Genomic DNA, 20,266 nt, shown 5'->3' with positions numbered 1-20,266 from the left:
TATTTGATACATTTCTCATCTTCCTTTCTTAATTAAATTTTGTAACCAAGACGACTTGTGATAGCAATCCTGAAAGCAAACTTTAAAATAAAATCTGTCTTTATTATTAGGAGACGCGGATACATGCTTCTACTTGCGCGATAGTATTGTTTAGTGGCAATGACCCCAGTTTTCCTTCTAATTCAAAATATATTTTTGCAGACAATAGCAATCATCCCACACCAAAATCTCTAAACAACTATTCGTACATATTGTTGCGTGAAGGCACAAGGGAAACTAGGCGTTTTAAAATATATTTACACAGCGCCAACGCGCAAGCCAAGATGGCGAACAAGAGAGAGCGCGCGCACACACAAGTCACCTCGTCTTCCTCAGCGCCTATCTCACTGTTTAAGTGGGGCATTGTCTCGTAACATAACCCCCGGGTGCTGAAGCACCGTCTCGGTGCTTTCTATTGTGTTGCCGAGTGGTAAAGCTTAAGGCGGGATACGTGGACAATGTCTGTAGACAGCGAAGCGGAGGCGGAGGAAGACTCGAGCGGGGCTATCTCGTATGTCACATCTGTCACCTGGCGCAATACGCGGTAGGGTCCCGAGTACCGGGAAAGCAGTTTTTCAGAAAGTCCGACGCGTCTAGTCGGAGTCCACAATAGCACAAGAGAACCTGGTGTAAAGGAAATTTGGCGGTGATGTGAGTCGTAACGATGCCGCTGGTGATCTTGCGATGCTAAAAGGCGCTGACGAGCAACTTCTCGTGCTTTGCGAGCCCTGGTGATAGCATCACGGGTGTATTCAGTCGTAAAGTCGACGGCTGTCGGAAAGATGGTGTCGAAAGGTAAAGTTGGATGACGGCCAAACACCAGGTAGAAAGGTGAAAAACCAGCTGCATCATGGCGTGAAGAATTATAGGCAAACGTAACGAAGGGCAATGCAACGTCCCAGTCCTGGTGGTCGGACGATACGTACATAGCGAGCATATCAGTTAAAGTCCGGTTGAATCGTTCAGTGAGTCCGTTAGTTTGCGGGTGGTAAGCTGTCGTAAATTTATGTTTCGTCTCGCAGGAGCGAAGCAGGTCGTCGATAACTCGGGAAAGGAAATAGCGCCCACGATCTGTTAGGAGTTGGCGTGGGGCGCCATGGTGAAGTATGACGTCGTGCAGGAGAAAATCGGCAACGTCTGTGGCGCAGCTGGTTGGCAAAGCCCGCGTGATAGCGTACCGGGTTGTATGATCCGTCGCGACAGCTATCCACTTGTTCCCCAAAGTGGATGCAGGGAAAGGGCCTAGGAGGTCAAGACCAAGTCGGAAGAAGGGATCAAAGGGAACGTCAAGTGGTTGGAGGAACCCGGCAGGACTCATAGAAGGTTTTTTGCGGCGTTGACACTGATCGCATGAGGCGACGTAGCTGCGGACCGAGCGATAAAGACTGGGCCAGTAAAATCGACGCTGTACGCGGTCATACGTCCGAGACAGTCCGAGGTGACCGGCAGTGGGAGCGTCATGAAGCTGGCCGATCACGCTCGCACGTAGGTGGGAAGGTACCACAAGGAGCAGTTCGTGTCCATCAGGGCGGACGTTGCAACGGTACAATGTGTCATCCTTAAGCACGAACAATCGAGTAGAAGGATCGGGTGCCGCAGAATGAAGCTTCTCGATGATGTTACGCAAGGCAGGATCTCGGCGCTGTTCCTCACGGATGTTGCTTAAAGCGGAGAGAGACAGCACACATGGCGATTCATCGAACGCTTCAGGTGGGTCCACTGGATTCCGAGATAAGCAGTCAGCGTCATGGTGTAAACGGCCAGATTTGTAGGACACCGAGTAGTTATACTCTTGAAGCCGTAGTGCCCATCGACCAAGGCGCCCAGTGGGGTCCTTCAAGGACGAGAGCCAGCAAAGTGCGTGGTGATCGGTTATGACAGTGAAATGTCGACCATGTAAATAAGGCCGAAATTTTGCTACTGCCCAAACGAGAGCAAGGCATTCCCTTTCGGTGATGGAGTAGTTCCTTTCCGCCTGCGAGAGGAGACGGCTGGCATAGGCGATAACGCGGGCGCAGCCGCTTTGATGCTGAACCAAAACAGCACCGATTCCGTAACCGCTGGCATCTGTGTGTACTTCGGTAGGGGCAGAAACGTCGAAATGGGCCAGAACAGGTGGTTTTGTTAGCGATTCAATAAGTGTAGAGAACGCCGTAGCCTGCGCAGCGCCCCATGTGAATGAGACATCTTTTCTCAATAAGTCTGTGAGAGGACGGGCGACTTCCGCAAAGTTGTTCACAAAACGTCGAAAGTACGAGCACAGACCGAGAAAGCTGCGTACTTCTTTAGTGCAGGTCGGAACAGGGAAGTTACGCACGGCTCGCACTTTATCGGGATCAGGACGTACACCAGAGGAGTCGACAAGGTGGCCCAACATTGTTAGTTGCTGGCGTCCGAAGTGACACTTTGACGAGTTCAGTTGGAGACCGGCATTGCGAAATACGGCCAGTATTGAGGAAACGCGGTCGAGGTGGGTTTCAAAGGTCGGGGAAAAGACGATAACGTCGTCAAGGTAGCATAGACAAATTGACCATTTGAACCCACGCAAAAGAGAGTCCATCATCCGCTCGAAGGTGGCTGGAGCGTTGCATAATCCGAAGGGCATGACCTTAAATTGGTAAAGACCATCGGGGGTGACAAAAGCGGTCTTCTCGCGGTCCATGTCATCGACAGCAATTTGCCAGTAACCTGCTCTTAGATCAATAGAAGAAAAATACTTAGCGCCGTGAAGACAATCTAGGGCGTCGTCTATGCGCGGTAGCGGGTAGACGTCTTTTTTAGTGATCTTGTTCAGATGTCGGTAGTCAACACAGAATCGCCAAGTGTTGTCCTTCTTTTTGACAAGAACAACAGGGGAAGCCCATGGACTACATGATGGTTCAATTATGTCTTTGGCGAGCATGTTGTCGACTTCTGCTTGAATTATGTGACGCTCGGTCGAAGATACGCGGTATGGCCGTCGATGGACAGGGGAGGCATCGCCGGTGTCAATGCGGTGCTTTACCGCACTGGTTTGACCTAGTGGACGATCACAAAAGTCAAATACGTCCCAGTATGACTCAAGAACGCGAAGGAGTTCGTCAGCTTGATGCGGCAAAAGGTCTGACGCGATCATTTTTTTAACATCAGGAGACGGGCTTCCTTGCGAAGATCGAGCATGTGTGAAGCTGGAGTGTCGAGCCTCGTTCGAAGACAGAGCTGATATGACGCATTCTTCAGAAGGAGTCAGCATGGCGAGGGCGATTCCGCGCGGAAGCACTTGCGGACACAGAGCAAAGTTGAGCACAGGAATGCAGGCGTGGTTTGCACGTAACTGAATAACAGTGTGTGGTAAGGTAACACTGTGGGTCAAGAGAAGGGATGTGATGGGCGCGAGCACATAGTCACCATCGGATACAGGTGGCGAGGGCGTAACGGTGATGCAGGTCACGGTTTGCGGTAACAAACGGACATGTTCAGCAGAGCACATACGGGCTTGCGGTCGACTGGGCGGATCAATCGGACACGGTAGGTCAAGTTGCACAGTACCGGCTGAACAGTCGATGAGAGCGGAATGAGTGGACAAAAAGTCAAGACCGAGGATCACATCATTGGTGCAGTGAGAAAGAACAGTGAAGAGAACTGAAGTTTGACGGCCGGCAATAGTAACGCGTGCAGTACAGACGCCAATAACAGCAGCCGTACTACCATCAGCAACGCGAACGCTGCGTGAAGGGGCTGGAGTAAGTACTTTCTTTAAGCGGTCTCGAATGTGCAGGCTCATCACAGAAATATGGGCGCCAGTGTCTACTAAGGCTTTAACAGATAAACCGTCCACTTCAACGTCGATCAAGTTCTGATTGGTCGGGAGCGTCAACAGAGGAATTGGAGAGCAAGTCGTATCAGCAGCGTCACCTCCAGGAGCTGCAGCCGTTAGTTTTCCGAAGAAAACCGCCGGGCAGAGGACGGGGACGGGGAACGAGGTGGTGGTGGAGATCGGGAAAATCTACGTCGAGGTGAAGGTGAGCGACTGTACTGGGCAGTGGTCGTAGTGGTCGGGTCGTAATTAGCTGAGCCCTCACGCCGTGGTGGTTCCTGGTCATAGAGGTGGGCCGGTGAATGGGGGTTGGAGAAGTTTGGGTTTGCCCGATACGGTGAGGTCCACGTGCTTCGGCAATGACGGGAAATGTGTCCCACTCGTTCACATCGGAAGCAAATCGGCCTGTCATCAGGCGTTCTCCACGCATTTGGGTCACGATTACGTGGAGCAGGGCGGCGATACTGCTGTGGGTGGCTCGGGGTAGACGAACTGACAGCGCCGGGACGGTGCACAGAACAGACTGTGTGAACACCCGCGTTGGCTAGTTCCTGGCGAACAACGGTCTGTATTAGCGATATGGTCGGCTGAGGATCACTCGGTGCCAGTGCTCTCAAGGGGGCGGGTGAGATGGCTTCGATTTCACGGCGTACAATTCTCGTGATGTCACTGGAGTGTGAATTGGGCAGGGTCGGTACATGGAGATCCGCACATGTTGACGTCGCAGCAGTGTTGGGAAGGCGCGTAAAGTGGTAAGCAATGCGACGGCTTTTAGCCTCTTGAAACTGTTGGCACTCCAAGATAACATCTTGCACGGTGGAACAGCCTTTGCACACAATGAGGTTAAATGCATCGTCTGCGATGCCCTTGAGCACGTGCGCTACCTTGTCGGCTTCAGCCATGGTTCGGTCAACTTTACGGCAAAGGGTCAGCACATCTTGAATATACGCCAGGTAGGACTCCGTGGACGTCTGAACACGTGTGCCAAGTTCTTTCCTAGCGGCCTGCTTGCAGCCGGCAGATTGACCAAACAACTCGCGTAATTTGGTCTTGCATACGTCCCAGCTTGTGATACCGTCCACATTGTTATTAAACCACGCCTTGGCCGTTCCTTGTAAATAAAAGATGATGTTTGCCAGCATTAAGGTTGGGTCCCACCTGTGATTTGTGCTGAAGAGTTCGTAGAGTTTAAGCCACTCATCCACGTCCTCGCCGTCCGTTCCCGAAAAGTTGCCGGGATCGCGGGGTGGAGCGGCCACGAGATAAACAGGAGAGGTCGGCGCCATTGATGCAGTGGGCGTAGCAGTTGAGGAAGCGTCGCTGCCGGTGGACATGTTGGGAGCAGAGACTAGGCGTCCGCTGCGTAACTCCGTCGTGCGTTGTAACCCAGCACCTTCCACCAAAATGTTGCGTGAAGGCACAAGGGAAACTAGGCGTTTTAAAATATATTTACACAGCGCCAACGCGCAAGCCAAGATGGCGAACAAGAGAGAGCGCGCGCACACACAAGTCACCTCGTCTTCCTCAGCGCCTATCTCACTGTTTAAGTGGGGCATTGTCTCGTAACAATATATACCCTCGCGCACTGCGTATTCCTCGGGTATTTCTCGCACCCTGCTGCAAATCTTTGATAAAAACCTTATTAAAACCAGTAATAAATTAGTAGAACACGTAAGTTTACATTGTCCAATTATTTAGGGGCTTTTATCTGCAATTGCATTCTTGTAAATATATAGTAATTGTACTTAAGGCTGAAACTGAAAACATGAAATTGAAGTATACATCATAAATTATTACTTTATAAATTTATTGCTAAATTCCTCTGCTCTATGCCGTGGATTTACGTGAGGCCAAAACGAAAACACACAATTGGAACGCAATAATGTAATAACATCCGTCTAAACTCGCAAGTGTAAGAATTTATGTACTCAGTACTTAATTAACATAGTACTAACAACACATGCTATGAACGTATATGGACCCCCCTTATAGCCAAAAGATTATGGGAATCGCCTTCCGCCAGATATGGACATAAATAGGCTGAAAATATTCAAGAATAATAATAACGCATGCAATGAGAACAGACTGAACGCAGGTAATCAAAAGGTAATAAAAAGAGTGCGGATAAGCTTACACTGTTCTATTAGTTACTGTATATGCTGCTACAAATACATTTGTGACATGCCTTGCATTGCCTTGAGCCAAAGTGCAACATCGATATGCTATGCACGATCGAAACGCTTTAAATTGAAAACGCAAGTATAAACAATCGTGCGTAGCAAATGTATTCGCTGGAATAATTTCCAGATGTTCTGCCGTGCATGTCATGTATAATTGAAGCCGAAAAGCAGACAATCAGAATGTAATGAATAAATTATGTACGTGTAGCTCAATTAAATTACACAGCTACTGCAGCAACCGCATCCTGATATGCCGTGCAAGCGTAGAAAGACAAAACGAGCAGCATGCAGATCGTACCTTTCGTCAGCCGGGATCCGAAAGAATTTTATGCTGGTGTGTCGTGAAGAATTCCGACACCACTCAGCGCAGCACGATTTGTGATGACGGCGAGAATCCATGGATGCGTCTGTTTGGCTGAATCTTGCATGGGTTTCGCTAAAACAAACTTTACAGCGGTAAAAGCGCCCTTTGGGACACCGCAGGCTGTAGCATACATGGGCGCGCGAAAAGAAACGCCCCTTTTTCGCCGTGAGAGATAGGACAACTGCGCAGTTCCCGTTTTCCACTTTGGGTGGCGCTCTTATTTTCGCAATCTCGAACTGCAACCTTTAGGTTCACTTGTGTAGTAAAAACTCCGGAGTTAATGAGTAACCTAGTAATAACTATAAAATAGAACAAGAACGTTCATTTAGGTAGTACAGCCCCCAAACGTTAGGATCGCTGCGGTCACGGGACAGAAAAACCGCGAAGTTTCACCCCCCCTGGCGATACGTCGGGAAGGCAGATTGGGCAGAATCACCTGGTAATCGTTGGTGCTAGGCGCAAAAACCCTGTTACGGCGGCCCGTTCGGGCCGCTGAAACCGCTCCGTCGGAGCCGAACATTCCGTGACCGTATCGCTCGAAAGCCGGAAGTGGAATCTAGCCACTAAACCACGCCGGAACGGAGGCCACCGTATCTAAAAAGAAGTCCTTCCAGGCGGTTAGTTGAATTATTGGAATTGTATATATAAACGCTATAGAATAATAAAAAAACGGAAAGGTCTTACCGAGATTTGAACTCGTATTGCTGGATTCAGAGTACAGAGTGCTAACCGTTACACCATGAGACCGCAATCAAACCTTCCGACGCCGGGAATCGAACCCGGGCCTCCTGGGTGAGAGCCAGGAATCCCAGCCACTAGACCACGCCGGAAAGAAGGCCACCGTCTCTAAAAAGAAGTCCTTTCCAGGCGGTTTGTTGAAATATTGGAATCTGATATATATAAACGCTATAGAGTAATAAAAAAAGAGAAAGGTCCCATTGAGATTTGAACACGGATTGCTGGATTCAGTGTACAGAGTGCTCACCGTTACACCATGAGACCGCAACCAAACCTTCCAACGCCGGAAATCGAACCCGGGCCTCCTGGGTGAGAGCCAGGTATCCTAGCCACTAGACCATTCCGGAACGGAGGCCACCGTCTCTAAAAAGAAGTTCCTTCCAGGCGGTTTGTTAAAATATTGGAATCGTATATATATAAACGCTATCGAGTAATAAAAAAGGGAAAGGTCTCACCGATATTTGAACTCGGATTGCTGGATTCAGAGTACAGAGTGCTATCGGTTACACCATGAGACTGCAACTAAACCTTCCGACGCCGGGCATCGAACCCGGGCCTTCTGGGTGAAAGTCAGGTATCCTAGCCACTACACCACGCCGGAATGGGGGCCACTGTATCTAAAAAGAAGACCCTTCCAGGCGGTTAGTTGAATTATTGGCATCGTACGTATATATAAACGCTATAGAGTAATAAAAAAAGGGAAAGGTCTCACCGAGATTTGAACTCGGATTGCTGGATTCAGAGTCCAGAGTGCTAACCGTTACACCATGAGACCGCAACCAAACCTTCCGACGCCGGGAATCGAACCCGGGCCTCCTGGGTGAAAGCCAGGTTTACTAGCCACTAGACCACGCCGGAACACAGGCCACCGTCTCTAAAAAGAAGTCCCTTCCAGGCGGTTAGTTGAATTATTGGAATTGTATATATAAACGCTATAGAGTAATAAAGAAAGGAAAAGGTCTCACCGAGATTTGAACTCGGATTGCTGGATTCAGAGTACAGAGTGCTAACCGTTACACCATGAGACCGCAACCAAACGCCGGGAATCGAACCCGGGCCTCCTGGGTGAAAGCCAGGTATCCTAGCCACTACACCACGCCGGAATGGGGGCCACCGTCTCTAAAAAGAAGTCCCTTCCAGGTGGTTGGTTGAAATATTGGAATCGTGTATATATATATATATATATATATATATATATATATATATATATATATATATATATATATATATATATATATATATATATATATATATTGTGGGCATTTAGTATACGCATCCTCTTCACCGGTACATTATCATCATGATCATGTGTGGCTCATGCATCCTCATCGTTGTCGCGTAGCATCATCATCTTGGCTCATTCATCGTAGCTGCCGGCTGCTGGTTCCTCGGGTCTAATAAAAGGTAATCTAAACCAAGACTTCATACGTGGTGTAGGTGCTGTTAGATCCCCCCGCCATCCTCTCGACCACTCTACCCCCTGGAGCTACGTTCAGGTCGCCGCTTGGGCCAGGTGTCCGGAAATATGTCGCACCAAGATGAGGCCGGTGCTGCAGCCGTTCCCACTCAACCACCGCGTGCTGCGCCTTCTCACGTCATCAACAGCCTCCAGCGTGAGCCCCATCCCTTCGCTGGTATGCGCGGGGAAGATGTGGAAGAATGGCTGGACGATTTCGAACATGTCGGCGCTGCTAACTGGTGGGATAACACCTACAAACTCGCTCACGTGTCATTCTACCTCACGGGTGTCGTGAAGACGTGGTTCCTCAACCACTTCATCGACATCCCCGACTGGTCAGCCTTCAAAGATCAGCTTCGCCATGTCTTTGGCACACCGGCTGTTCGTTCGGCTCTCGCAAAGAAAGCTCTCGCGACTAGGAAACAGCACATCGGGGAGTCGTACACATCCTACATCGAGGATGTTCTTTCACTTTGCCGCCGGGTTGACACACCAATGACAGAATCAGACAAGGTGCGCCAGCTTCTTAAGGGGATTGCACCCGTCGCATTCAATGCTCTAGCGTTCCAGAATCCGGCTACCGTTGCTGACGTTGCGACAACCTGTCAGCGCCTCGAAGAACTTGAGTCTATGCGCCTACAATCAGACAGTGATGCGGCCCGTATTACGACTGATCCAAACCTGCGAGACACGATAAGGGCGATTATACGTGAAGAATTAGAATCAATGGGATTCACACTACCTTCAGTGTGTCCCGTTCAGTCCTCTTCAACGTCATTGCGGGATGTCATCAGGGAAGAGCTCACGTCCATGACCCACATGGCCAACCTGCAGCCCATTGTCTCTCGTACTCTACCATCGTTCCCGCACACCGCCGCCGCACCACCAGGCACCGTCAGCTCGACGTCCCCGCCACGAACGTACGCGTCGGTTGCTGCCGCACCTCCCACAAGCTTTCCCACGAGCTTTTCATCACCACCGCGTGAGCCGTCACCTGTCCCTCTGACTTCTCTCTCTCCTGGTGCAGTTAGCGCAAGCTACTACCCTCCTCATCGATCGACTCGGCCTACGTGCTATTATTGCGGCTATCGTGTATACCCCATGCTATCGACGTATACCCCATGCCACGTATCGACGACGCCCTCGATTCTTTACAAGGTGCTGAATTCTTTTCGAGCCTCGACTTGCGTTCCGGCTATTGGCAAATCCCCATGCACGAAGATGATAAAGAAAAAACTGCATTTGCAACCCCGGACGGCCTATACGAATTCAATGTTATGCCGTTCGGTCTATGCAATGCGCCCGCAACTTTTGAGCGCATGATTGACACCGTGCTGCGTGGCCTGAAATGGAAGACTTGCCTATGTTACCTCGATGACATTGTTGTCTTTTCATCGACGTTTCCTCAACATCTGCAACGCTTGGACGAGGTTCTGACTTGTCTTGCGGGCGCTGGTCTTCAAATTAACACCAAAAAGTGCCATTTCGCCAGCAGATCTATCAAGGTACTCGGTCATGTTGTGAGCAAGGACGGAATTCGCCCAGACCCTGATAAAACTGCTGCAGTGCTTCGCTTCCCTCGCCCTGACAAACCAAAAGATTTCCGAAGTTTCCTTGGTCTCGCCTCTTACTTTCGGCGATTCATACAAAACTTTGCCTCCATAGCCGCACCACTTCATAAGCTACTTGCTTCCGGTATGCCCTTTCAGTGGTCTCAGAAATGTGAATCGGCTTTCGTCAGGTTGAAGAGTGCCCTCACGACCGACCCTGTACTTCCTCATTTTCACGATGATGCACCGACCTTCCTGCACACAGACGCTAGCGGCCGTGGTTTAGGAGCCGTGCTCCTGCAACGCGACAACTCTTCGCGAGAGCGAGTGGTTGCATACGCCAGCCGCGTCCTCTCCGCAGCCGAGAGGAACTACACGATCACCGAGCAGGAGTGCCTCGCCATCGTTTGGTCAGAACAGAAATTTCGTCCATATCTGCATGGCCGCCATTTCACCATTGTGACGGACCACCATGCTTTATGTTGGCTTTCGACACTCAAGAACTTGTCGGGATGCCTCGGAGGCTGGATTCTACGCCTCCAAGAATATGATTTTGAGATCGTGTACAAGTGTGGCAGGAAGCATAGTGACGCCGATGCTCTTTCTCACTGCCCACTACCAGCGACTCCACTCGGGGTTTCCGCCATCAATTTGCACAACACGCCCTCGGAGTCGACGTCTACGGCTGTTTCCTCTCTCGCCTCTATGGACCAGCTGCCTTCGGACGACCCGCACGATTTTTCTTCTCGACAGATGGCTGACCCATACTGTAGACGTATTATAGACTACCTCACTGGCAGTTCCCGTCCACCTAATGTAAGGCTCCGTCGCTAACTCTCGCAATTTAAGCTGGACAACTCGGTGCTGTACCGCAAAATTTACCATCCTGATGGTCAGCGCTGGGTTCCCGTTCTACCCCGATTGCTTCGGTCCGAAGTCCTCAGGGCACTTCATGACCATCCGACTGCTGGTCACCTTGGTTACGATAAAACCTATGATCGCCCTCGAAGTCGGTTTTATTGACCAGGCATTACCACTAGTGTAGCTCGGTACGTCGGGTCCTGCACTACCTGCCAATGTAGAAAGCTACCAACATCTGCTCCCGCCGGTAAACTACAGCCTCTTCCGTGCCCAGCCACACCATTCGAAGTTGTAGGCGTCGATCTTTATGGCCCCCTCCCAGTCAGTGCTGCTGGAAACCGGTGGATAGTAACAGCCATTGACCATTTGACGCGCTACGCCGAGACGGCATCCGTTACTACAGGTTCAGCTTCTGAGATTGCCGATTTCATCCTCCGAGCCATTATACTGCGTCATGGTGTTCCACGTGTGTTGCTCAGTGACCGTGGAAGGGCCTTTCTTTCACAACTAGTGAACGAACTTCTTCAGGCCTCCGGCACAACTCACAAGACTGCCTCTAGTTATCATCCCCAGACTAACGGTCTCACTGAGCGATTCCACCGCACTCTTGCTGACATGATCGCCGCCTATATTCAACCAGACCACAAAAACTGGGACGTTGTTCTACCATTCGTCACTTTCGCCTACAATACGGCCATTCAGCGAACAACCGGCTACTCGCCATTTTACCTAGTTTATGGACGCTCCCCTACTTCTTTCCTGGACGTCTCCTTCTTTACCTGCCAAGCGAATTCATCTCCATCATCTTCAGAGGAATACGTTTCACGACTCGCACAGTGCCGCCAACGAGCTCGTATAAACACTGAAGCCCGCCAGCAAGACAGAAAGCTAGTTTATGATGAATCGCATCGTGATGTATCCTTCCAACCTGGAGACGAAGTGCTCTTTTTGACGCCTGTTCGCACACCTGGTTTGTGCGACAAATTTCAGCCACGGTTTATTGGGCCGTAAAAAGTTCTTGAAGAGACTTCACCAGTGAATTATCGCGTGACGCCACTTCTAGCCCCAGCAGATCGCCGTTATCGAACTACAGAGGTCGTCCATGTCTCCCGTATGAAGCCCTTCATGCGACGTTCTTTGTCCCCTTGACTTGCCGCGGCCAGGCTGGCCGCTTTCACGTGGGGGGAATTAGTGTGGGCATTTAGTATACCAATCCTCTTCATCTGTACATTATCATCATTATCCTTTGTTGCTCATGCATCCTCATCCTTGTCACGTAGCATCATCATCTTGGTCCGATCATCTCAGCTGTCGGCTGCCGGTTCTTCGGGCCTAATAAAGGTCTTCCAAACCAAGACTCCATAATATATACATATATATATATATTTATTTATATATATACGCTATAGAGTAATAAAAAAATTCCGCCATATCCACGAAGTGAATGATGATGAGTGGGCGAAGCTCCGGAGGTAAACCTGGTAAACCATGAATCCTCTGTACATTTTGTCCACTCGATTTTATTACATAGCTCCCCCTAGCGTACGTCGCCGCACTAAATCGAACGATTGCCTTCAACCAATGACACGCGCCATATTATTCCTATTTATTATTCCTATTTTATAAGATCTCGCGTCTTTCATCAACTACAAGTACCGCTTTCTAGTTTATAACATCTTGCATCTTTTCATCATCAGCTACAAGTACCACCATCTAGTAAACACTACAAGAACTAAACTTGAGGTGGCTACATACAGGAGACGGTACCGCCATCTAGTGAAGACTGCAAGAACTAAACTTGAGGTGGCTACATACAGGGGACGGTACCGCCACCTAGTGAACACTGCAAAAACTAAACTAGAGGTGGCTACATACAGGGGACGCACAGCCCACGACCTAAGGAGCTTCGCCCCTAAAAAGGGAGAGGTCTCACCGAAATTTGAACTCGGATTGCTAGATTCAGAGTACAGAGTTCTGCTAGCCACTAGACCACGCCGGAACACAGGCCACTGTCTCTAAAAAGAAGTCCCTTCCAGGCGGTTAGTTGAATTATTGGAATTGTATATATAAACGCTATAGAGTAATAAAGAAAGGAAAAGGTCTCACCGAAATTTGAACTCGGATTGCTGGATTCAGAGTACAGAGTGCTAACCGTTACACCATGAGACCGCAACCAAGCCTTCTGACGCCGGGAATCAAACCCGGGCCTCCTGTGTGAGAGCCAGGTATACTAGCCACTAGACCACGCCGGAATGGGGGCCACTGTCTCTAAAGAGAAGTCCCTTCCAGGCCGTTAGTTGAATTATTAGAACTGTATATATAAACGCTATAGAGTAATAAAGAAAGGAAAAGGTCTCCCCGAGATTTGAACTCGGATTGCTGGATTCGGAGTACAGAGTGCTAACGGTTACACCTTGAGACCGCAACCAAACCTTGCGACGCCGGGAATTGAACCCGGGCCTCCTGGGTGAGAGCAAGGTATCCTAGCCACTAGACCACGCCGGAACGGAGGCCACCGTCTCTAAAAAGAAGTCCCTTCTGGGTGGTTTGTTGAAATATTGGAATCGTATATATATAAACGCCATAGAGTAATAAAAAAAAAGGAAAGGTCTCACCGAGAGTTGAACTCTGATTGCTAGATTGAGAGTACAGAGTGCTAACCGTTACACCATTAGACTGCAACCAAACCTTCCGATGCCGGGAATCAAACCCGGGCCTCCTGGGTGAGAGCCAGGTTTACTAGCCACTAGACCACGCCGGAACACAGGCCACCGTCTCTAAAAAGAAGTCCCTTCCAGGCGGTTAGTTGAATTATTGGAATTGTATATATAAACGCTATAGAGTAATAAAGAAAGGAAAAGGTCTCACCGAGATTTGAACTCGGATTGCTGGATTCAGAGTACAGAGTGCTAACCGTTACGCCATGAGACCGCAACCAAACCTTCCGACGCCGGGAATCAAACCCGGGCCTCCTGAGTGAGAGCCAGGTATCCTAGCCACTAGACCACTTTTTTTTCTTTATTGCCTGACTTCGGCTCAGGTAAACAATACAAGTATTAACAGATAATTACACAACGCAATCCAAAACATTGTAAAAACCGTGGCTCAAATGACGTGACCACGCATCTGTTAAAAAGTTTTTATCGTCGATAAGAATTCGACGCGCGGCAGCCACTCTGGGGTGAATTCCTAAAATTTGTTCATCCCCAAAATTTCTTATATATTCTTTGAAGTACTGGGTGGGCGCTCGTGCATCTACATCAAAGTGCATGGCTGCCATCCTGGATTTCCAAATGCTATGAAGAGCCATAAGCATAATCATCATATGGGGTACCGTCGTCACTTTGAATTTGCAAATAGCGGATGCCATGTGCATCATTGGGGAAATCTTTTTTGATCTTGCGCTGGAGCACGTCCCAAAGAAAGACAGCATCCCAGCAGTCAAGGAATACATGCTCAATTGTCTCCTTCTTTCTGCCTATTATGCAATCCGTGCCGCAAGGAACGTAAAACCCCTTTGCAGCCATTCAGGTTTTGACGGTCAGCGTACCGGTATATAATTTAAAAAAGAAATTCTTAGCACCTGGCGATATTTTCATCGCCTTGACGCGCTTTAGTACAGTGTGGCCATGGCATACATTGTAAAGGGACCGATACAAAGGCACTGGTAAAAACACATCACATAGGTCCTTGTACAACTTTTTACGTTGGACTTGACTCAAGTATTCAAGTGAAAACCGCGCTGACAGAAGCCTACAAGAAAGTACAACTTCGCGGAGAAAGCCATAAACGCCACCAGGTACGCTGCAGGTTGATACAACCTTATTCATGATGTACCTACAAGGATTAGAGGCAAAATTAGAGGGATGTGGACTTGGCTTCAACCTCCCTTTAGTCAAACAAGGAAAACTTATTGATCAGGCACTACCGGCATTAATGTACGCAGATGATTTAGTGCTAATGGCCAACAACAAGGAAGATTTGCAGAGATTGATGGACATCTGCGGTAATGAGGGAGATAGGTTAGATTTTAGATTCAGTAGGGAAAAATCAGCAGTCATGATTTTCAATGACAACGAAGGTAGTGAGCTTAGAATACAGGAGGTCACGCTAGAGATGACAGATAAATACAAATATCTGGGCGTATGGATAAGCAATGGGACCGAGTATCTGAGGGAACACGAAATATACCTGACGACTAAAGGTAACAGGAATGCAGCAGTCATGAAAAATAGGGCACTGTGGAATTACAATAGGTATGATGTTGTGAGAGGAATATGGAAAGGGGTCATGGTTCCTGGGCTGACGTTGGGCAATGCGGTCTTGTGCATGAGATCAGAAGTTCAAGCAAGATTAGAAATTAAGCAACGTGGAATAGGTAGGCTTGCTTTAGGAGCTCACGGGAATACACCAAATCAGGGAGTACAAGGTGATATAGGATGGACATCATTTGAGGGCAGGGAGGCTAGCAGCAAGATAAAATTTGAGAAGCGATTGAGAGAAATGGGGGAAGAGCGTTGGGCTAGGAAGGTTTTCAACTACTTGTACATGAAGAATGTCGAAACAAAATGGAGGAAGCGAACCAGGAAGTTGACTGGTAAATACTGAGAAAACAGCAGGTGGCCAAACCAAAAAGAACTATCGGTTAAGAAAAAAGTGAAGGAAACGGAGACTGACATGTGGAGAATGGGCATGATTAAGAAGTCCGCACTAGAGATCTATCGAACTTTTAAGCAGGAAATAGCCAAGGAAAGGATCTATGATAATACTTGGGGTAGTTCTCTACTGTTTGAGACCAGGACGGGAGTTCTGCGAACCAAGACATATCGGGCCAAATACGAAGGGGTCGACACAATATGCAGTGCGTGTAAAGAGGAAGAAGAAACTACCGAACACTTGATAATGTTCTGTAAAGGGCTTCACCCTATTGTTCAGGATGATGGCGCAGAGTTTTTCAAAGCACTGGGATTTAGGGACAGCGAGGGCAAAATAGACTTTAAGCGGGTAGACTTAACTAGAAGGAAGATATCTGATTGGTGGCTAAAGTCAAGGCACGAGTGAAAATTAAACCTTTCACTGCGAAGTACGAATCCTCAACTTCATTATTTAAAGGAAAAAAAGATAAATGTAATGGTTAGTTCACTAAGTATTACGGCTAGGTGGCGTTAGCCGCCGCCTGATCTAAAGGGTACAGCCACATCCATCCATCCATCCAACCATGTTAGGCAAGTATTTACCCAGGCGAAGTTGACAGTGCGAAGGAATGGGTTGTCGACGTCTCTAAAGAAACAAAATAGATTGACTACCTGTCTTAAAAACAAATGCGACAAGCCCAGTCCTCCATTTCGCACTCGAAGGAATAAATTGGTCCGACTCGATCTTTCCCAAAACGATTCCCACACAAAGACAGCGAACACATGGTGAAATTTTTGCATGTTTACCCTTGAAAATTGCAAGACTTGTAAGATATACCAAATTTTACTCGCTAAGAATATGTTGCAAATAGTGGCTTTAGAAAACATAGACTAATTCCAGCCAATCCACTTGTTCACTCTTTCCCGCAGGTTATCCACTTGGCTCCTCCAGTACGAATCGCTGTCTTTGTAGCATTTGAGGGGGGCACCCAAGTATTTCACCGGTGTTGTAACAAACCTTATGCTGGCAAAACTGTCTGGGGTTTCTGCCCAATCACCGTGCCAAAAGGCAAGGCATTTTCCCCATTTTACAGCGCTGCCAGTTGCAGCACAGAAGTTAGTAACGCATTTGACAGCATCTGCTATGCTGTCAGAGTCCGCGTAAAAAATGGCAATATCAACCGCATAAGCCAACAGCCAGATTTCAACCTCGTGCAGCTTAAACCCACGGACACAGTCATTCTCTATGACACTCAAACAAAAGGACTCTATGTACAAACAAAACAATAGTGGTGAGAGAGGACAACCCTGACGGACCGAACGCTTGACTGGGATGCGCTTCCCCACCACCTTGTTAACGATTAGCCGCGTTGAGCAGTCTCGGTACGCCATGGCAACCCCCTCTTTGATTATTTTCCCTAAATTCACATAATCTAGGATGCACAGCAGAATTTCATGAGGCACCCTGTCGAAAGCCTTCTCGATGTCGATTTGCAGCATAGCCACTCGCGCACCAATAGCGTCGCAACATTCGAGGATGCTCCGGGCTGCGTGTATCTTAGTGAGGATAGTTCGACCTTTAGTGCCGCACGTCTGATGCGGCCCCATGAGCTCCGTAATGACTGTTTGCAATCTTTTAGCTAGGATTTTCATGAATATCTTGTAATCTCCATTAGTGAGGCAGATTGGGTGGTAAGAAGTTACTCTGCGCAGTGCAACGGGGTCTTCCGATTTTTGTATAAGAACAGTGTGAGAGGATGAAAAGGACGGGGGTAATATTTTCAGCTCAAATGCCTCATTAGAAACGTCGGCTAAGACTGGTGTTACTTCTAACTTGAAACACTTATAAAAGGCGGAACTCAGACCATCAGGGCCAGGCGATTTCCCCGGATGCATACTTTGAATAGCACTGTTAACTTCCTCTTCCGAAATGAGTTCCTCCAATATTTCTTTTGTATTATTGTCAGCTTTGGCATCAGCGGTAAAAAATCTTTTTTAAAACGATTGACATCAACTGAGCTGGTGGCGAATAAACCGTTGAAGTGCTCAAAGAAAGCACGCTCGATAACATCTGCGACATCACTAAATTCACCCTCATGTTCAATTTCTGTTATCTGATTACGTCGCGCATGCCACTTTTCTGAGCCCAACGCCCTTTTTGACGGTGCTTCTGCCGTTATCAGTCGCTCGGCTCTTGCCCGAACCATAGCACCGCGGTATCTTTCGACATCGAACCGCTCAATTTTACGTTTGAATGCGCGAATATCTTCAATAAACATGCCGGGCATTCTACATTCGTCGAGAAGCAATTTTTCCAGGTTTCTGCGCATGTGCTTTTCTTCTGCTCCTTTTTCTCTGCTTATAGCGCTCGAGCGCTCCAAGGCCTTCAATTTAACGACCTGCTTGAAGTTCTCCCATTTTTCTCTAAACGTCTTTTTACTGCGAACTTTCATTTCTTCAACTTCGGTCATTACTTCCTCCATAAATTTTTCATCACTCAGCATATTTGAATTCAATTTCCCTAGTTGCCACTCGAAGGCCCTTTTCGTTTCTTTCGTGCTAGCTACTACAAAGCTAAGCAAGCAGTGGTCACTAAATGAAACGGCGTTAACACGGTACGCCTTGCAAAGTGGTACCAATTCAACACTCACGTACGCCCTATCTCGTCGGGCATGGCTGGCTGCCTGAAAGTGGGTGTACTGCATAGTCCGACCACCACCGAGACACTCAGCCACATCCTCCAAACCATGTTCTCTTACTGTATCGCTTAAGACAGCGGTACTTGCCTCCCTGTAGTGTCGTTCGCTAGTTTCTTCTTTGGCTGAAAGGACGCAGTTGAAATCACCAATAATGATAATAAGCCTATTACATTTGGTATACTTCTTTTGGTTGTTCGAAAAATATGCGTCTTTCGTCAGGGACAGTCGGTGCGTACAAGCATATTACGCGCCATTCCAAATTCAAAAACAAAAGATCACAAACAATGAGCTGACCGGATGGACATGACGTGTAGGCTTCTATTTTAGCACCCAGACTCTGTCTGACGAACAACACGCAGCCGGTAGAAGTCCCTATGGCATGGCTAACTATAACAGAATACCGCGGCAAGAATTGGCGCACCATGCCCCCAGTTTCATCGTCACCATGGACTTTAGTCTCTTGGACTGCCAGTATGTCAAGGGTGAGGTCACTTACTAGTCGATAAAGCTGACATTGTTTTCTCCGTGAGGCCAGGCCACGCACATTCAAAGTGGCCACACGTATTTAATTTTCTTTTTGCACCATTGTAAGGCTACGAAAAATCCAGGGGCATGGCGCTTACCTTACAACTGCATTTCCCTCCTGAACGACTTGTCCCAGTACAGTCCTTAAGGTGGCAAAGGCGGCGTTTCCGCCGTCTTGCACTCCGACAAAATGTTTGGCCGTGGCCGAATGAGAGGCTGCCGAGCGGGAGTCGTTTTGGCGGGTGGTTTGTTCGGCGAGGCAGCAGTGGTGCCCTTGTCTTTTTTTCCCTTCGTCATGGGGACGCTTCCCCGTCACAGTGCCACTGTCGCTTTCAATCCCAGTCATTCGTTCCGCCTCGGAGGGGGTCTCGTCTGCTAAGCCAAGAAACGTGTCGCCGGTGCTACTTGCATCCACCTTTTCACTGCTTTCTTCTACGCCTTCGTATGGAAGCCCGGCGTCGGGTTACCTGGTGCTTCACACCCGCCCTCTTCTTGACAGCATGACGACCCATCTTCCACAGCAGAATTTGGGTTAACTCCTAGTGTTTCTTCCGAGTCTGCTTCGTCTATGAGGTCCTCCAGTGCGTCACTTTCCTGCGCTTGTCCGGTAACACTGGCATACGACTTCGCGCAGTCGCCGCCTTCGTGGCCGAAGCGGCGACAACGACTGCAGTGGGGTACTTGGCAGTCGCGACGTATGTGACCGGTACTCTTGCACCGTAGGCCCAGCGGTGCACGGCTCGGAACGACAACGAGAGTCAGCGCTCCGGCAATCTTGAGCTGGTGTGGAATGTCATCCACCTTGACGTCGGAGTGCAGCTTTAGTCCCACAGACCGCGTCGTTGAGCCATTTTCAGTGATGCCCGGTGCTCTCCACTTATCCCGCTTCACTTCGAATACTTTCCCATAGGGAGTCAAGGCAACACGCACGTCTTCATCGGTCACGCCGTTCAGCAATCAGTGAAGCTTCAAGCGAACCTCGCGGTTATTTGGGTCAATAAGCACACATGGGCGATCCTTTACCTTCACATCGACGGCGGAGAGCAACTTTCGAGCAGCCTAAGCACTCGTCAGTGTCACAGCCCATACGTGGTTCATTTAATACGCCCCCAACGCCAAAACGTCGGCTAGCGCACCAAGTTCAGCCAAAATGTCCCAGTAATCTTCGACGCGGTAAGGCCGGGCTCTCGGATCACCATGCATGAAAAATGTATTCGCAGCGATACGTCCGGAAGGCAGATTGGGCAGAATCACATGATAATCGTCGGCGCTAGGCACGAAAACCCTGTTACCGCGGTCTGTTCGGGCCGCTGAAGCTGCTTCGTCGGAGCCGAACATTCCGCGACCGTATCGCTCGAAAGCCGGAAGTGGAATGCTGCCACTGCGCCACTCTGCAGCACTTTAGTTACGCGAGAAAATGT

General features: G+C 48.8%; 5 non-coding genes across 5 annotated transcripts; all 5 read right to left on the bottom strand.

Annotated features, from left to right (window-relative positions):
• Positions 1–7,137: 7,137 nt before the first annotated feature.
• Positions 7,138–7,209, bottom strand: TRNAE-CUC (transfer RNA glutamic acid (anticodon CUC)). The gene has a single exon. It is a non-coding gene; the product is annotated as a tRNA-Glu (tRNA).
• A 611-nt stretch (positions 7,210–7,820) lies between these two features.
• Positions 7,821–7,892, bottom strand: TRNAQ-CUG (transfer RNA glutamine (anticodon CUG)). Its single transcript has one exon. It is a non-coding gene; the product is annotated as a tRNA-Gln (tRNA).
• An 11-nt stretch (positions 7,893–7,903) lies between these two features.
• On the bottom strand, positions 7,904–7,975 carry TRNAE-UUC (transfer RNA glutamic acid (anticodon UUC)). Its single transcript has one exon. It is a non-coding gene; the product is annotated as a tRNA-Glu (tRNA).
• Positions 7,976–8,073: 98 nt separating this feature from the next.
• TRNAQ-CUG (transfer RNA glutamine (anticodon CUG)) lies at positions 8,074–8,145 on the bottom strand. Its single transcript has one exon. It is a non-coding gene; the product is annotated as a tRNA-Gln (tRNA).
• Positions 8,146–13,420: 5,275 nt separating this feature from the next.
• On the bottom strand, positions 13,421–13,492 carry TRNAE-CUC (transfer RNA glutamic acid (anticodon CUC)). Its single transcript has one exon. It is a non-coding gene; the product is annotated as a tRNA-Glu (tRNA).
• Positions 13,493–20,266: the final 6,774 nt, after the last annotated feature.

The sequence above is a fragment of the Rhipicephalus microplus genome, chromosome 6 (genome assembly GCF_043290135.1).
Source record: "Rhipicephalus microplus isolate Deutch F79 chromosome 6, USDA_Rmic, whole genome shotgun sequence".
NCBI lineage: Eukaryota > Metazoa > Arthropoda > Arachnida > Ixodida > Ixodidae > Rhipicephalus > Rhipicephalus microplus.
Note: the sequence above shows the minus strand (reverse complement) of the source record. Positions and strands in the feature narration are given on the sequence as shown.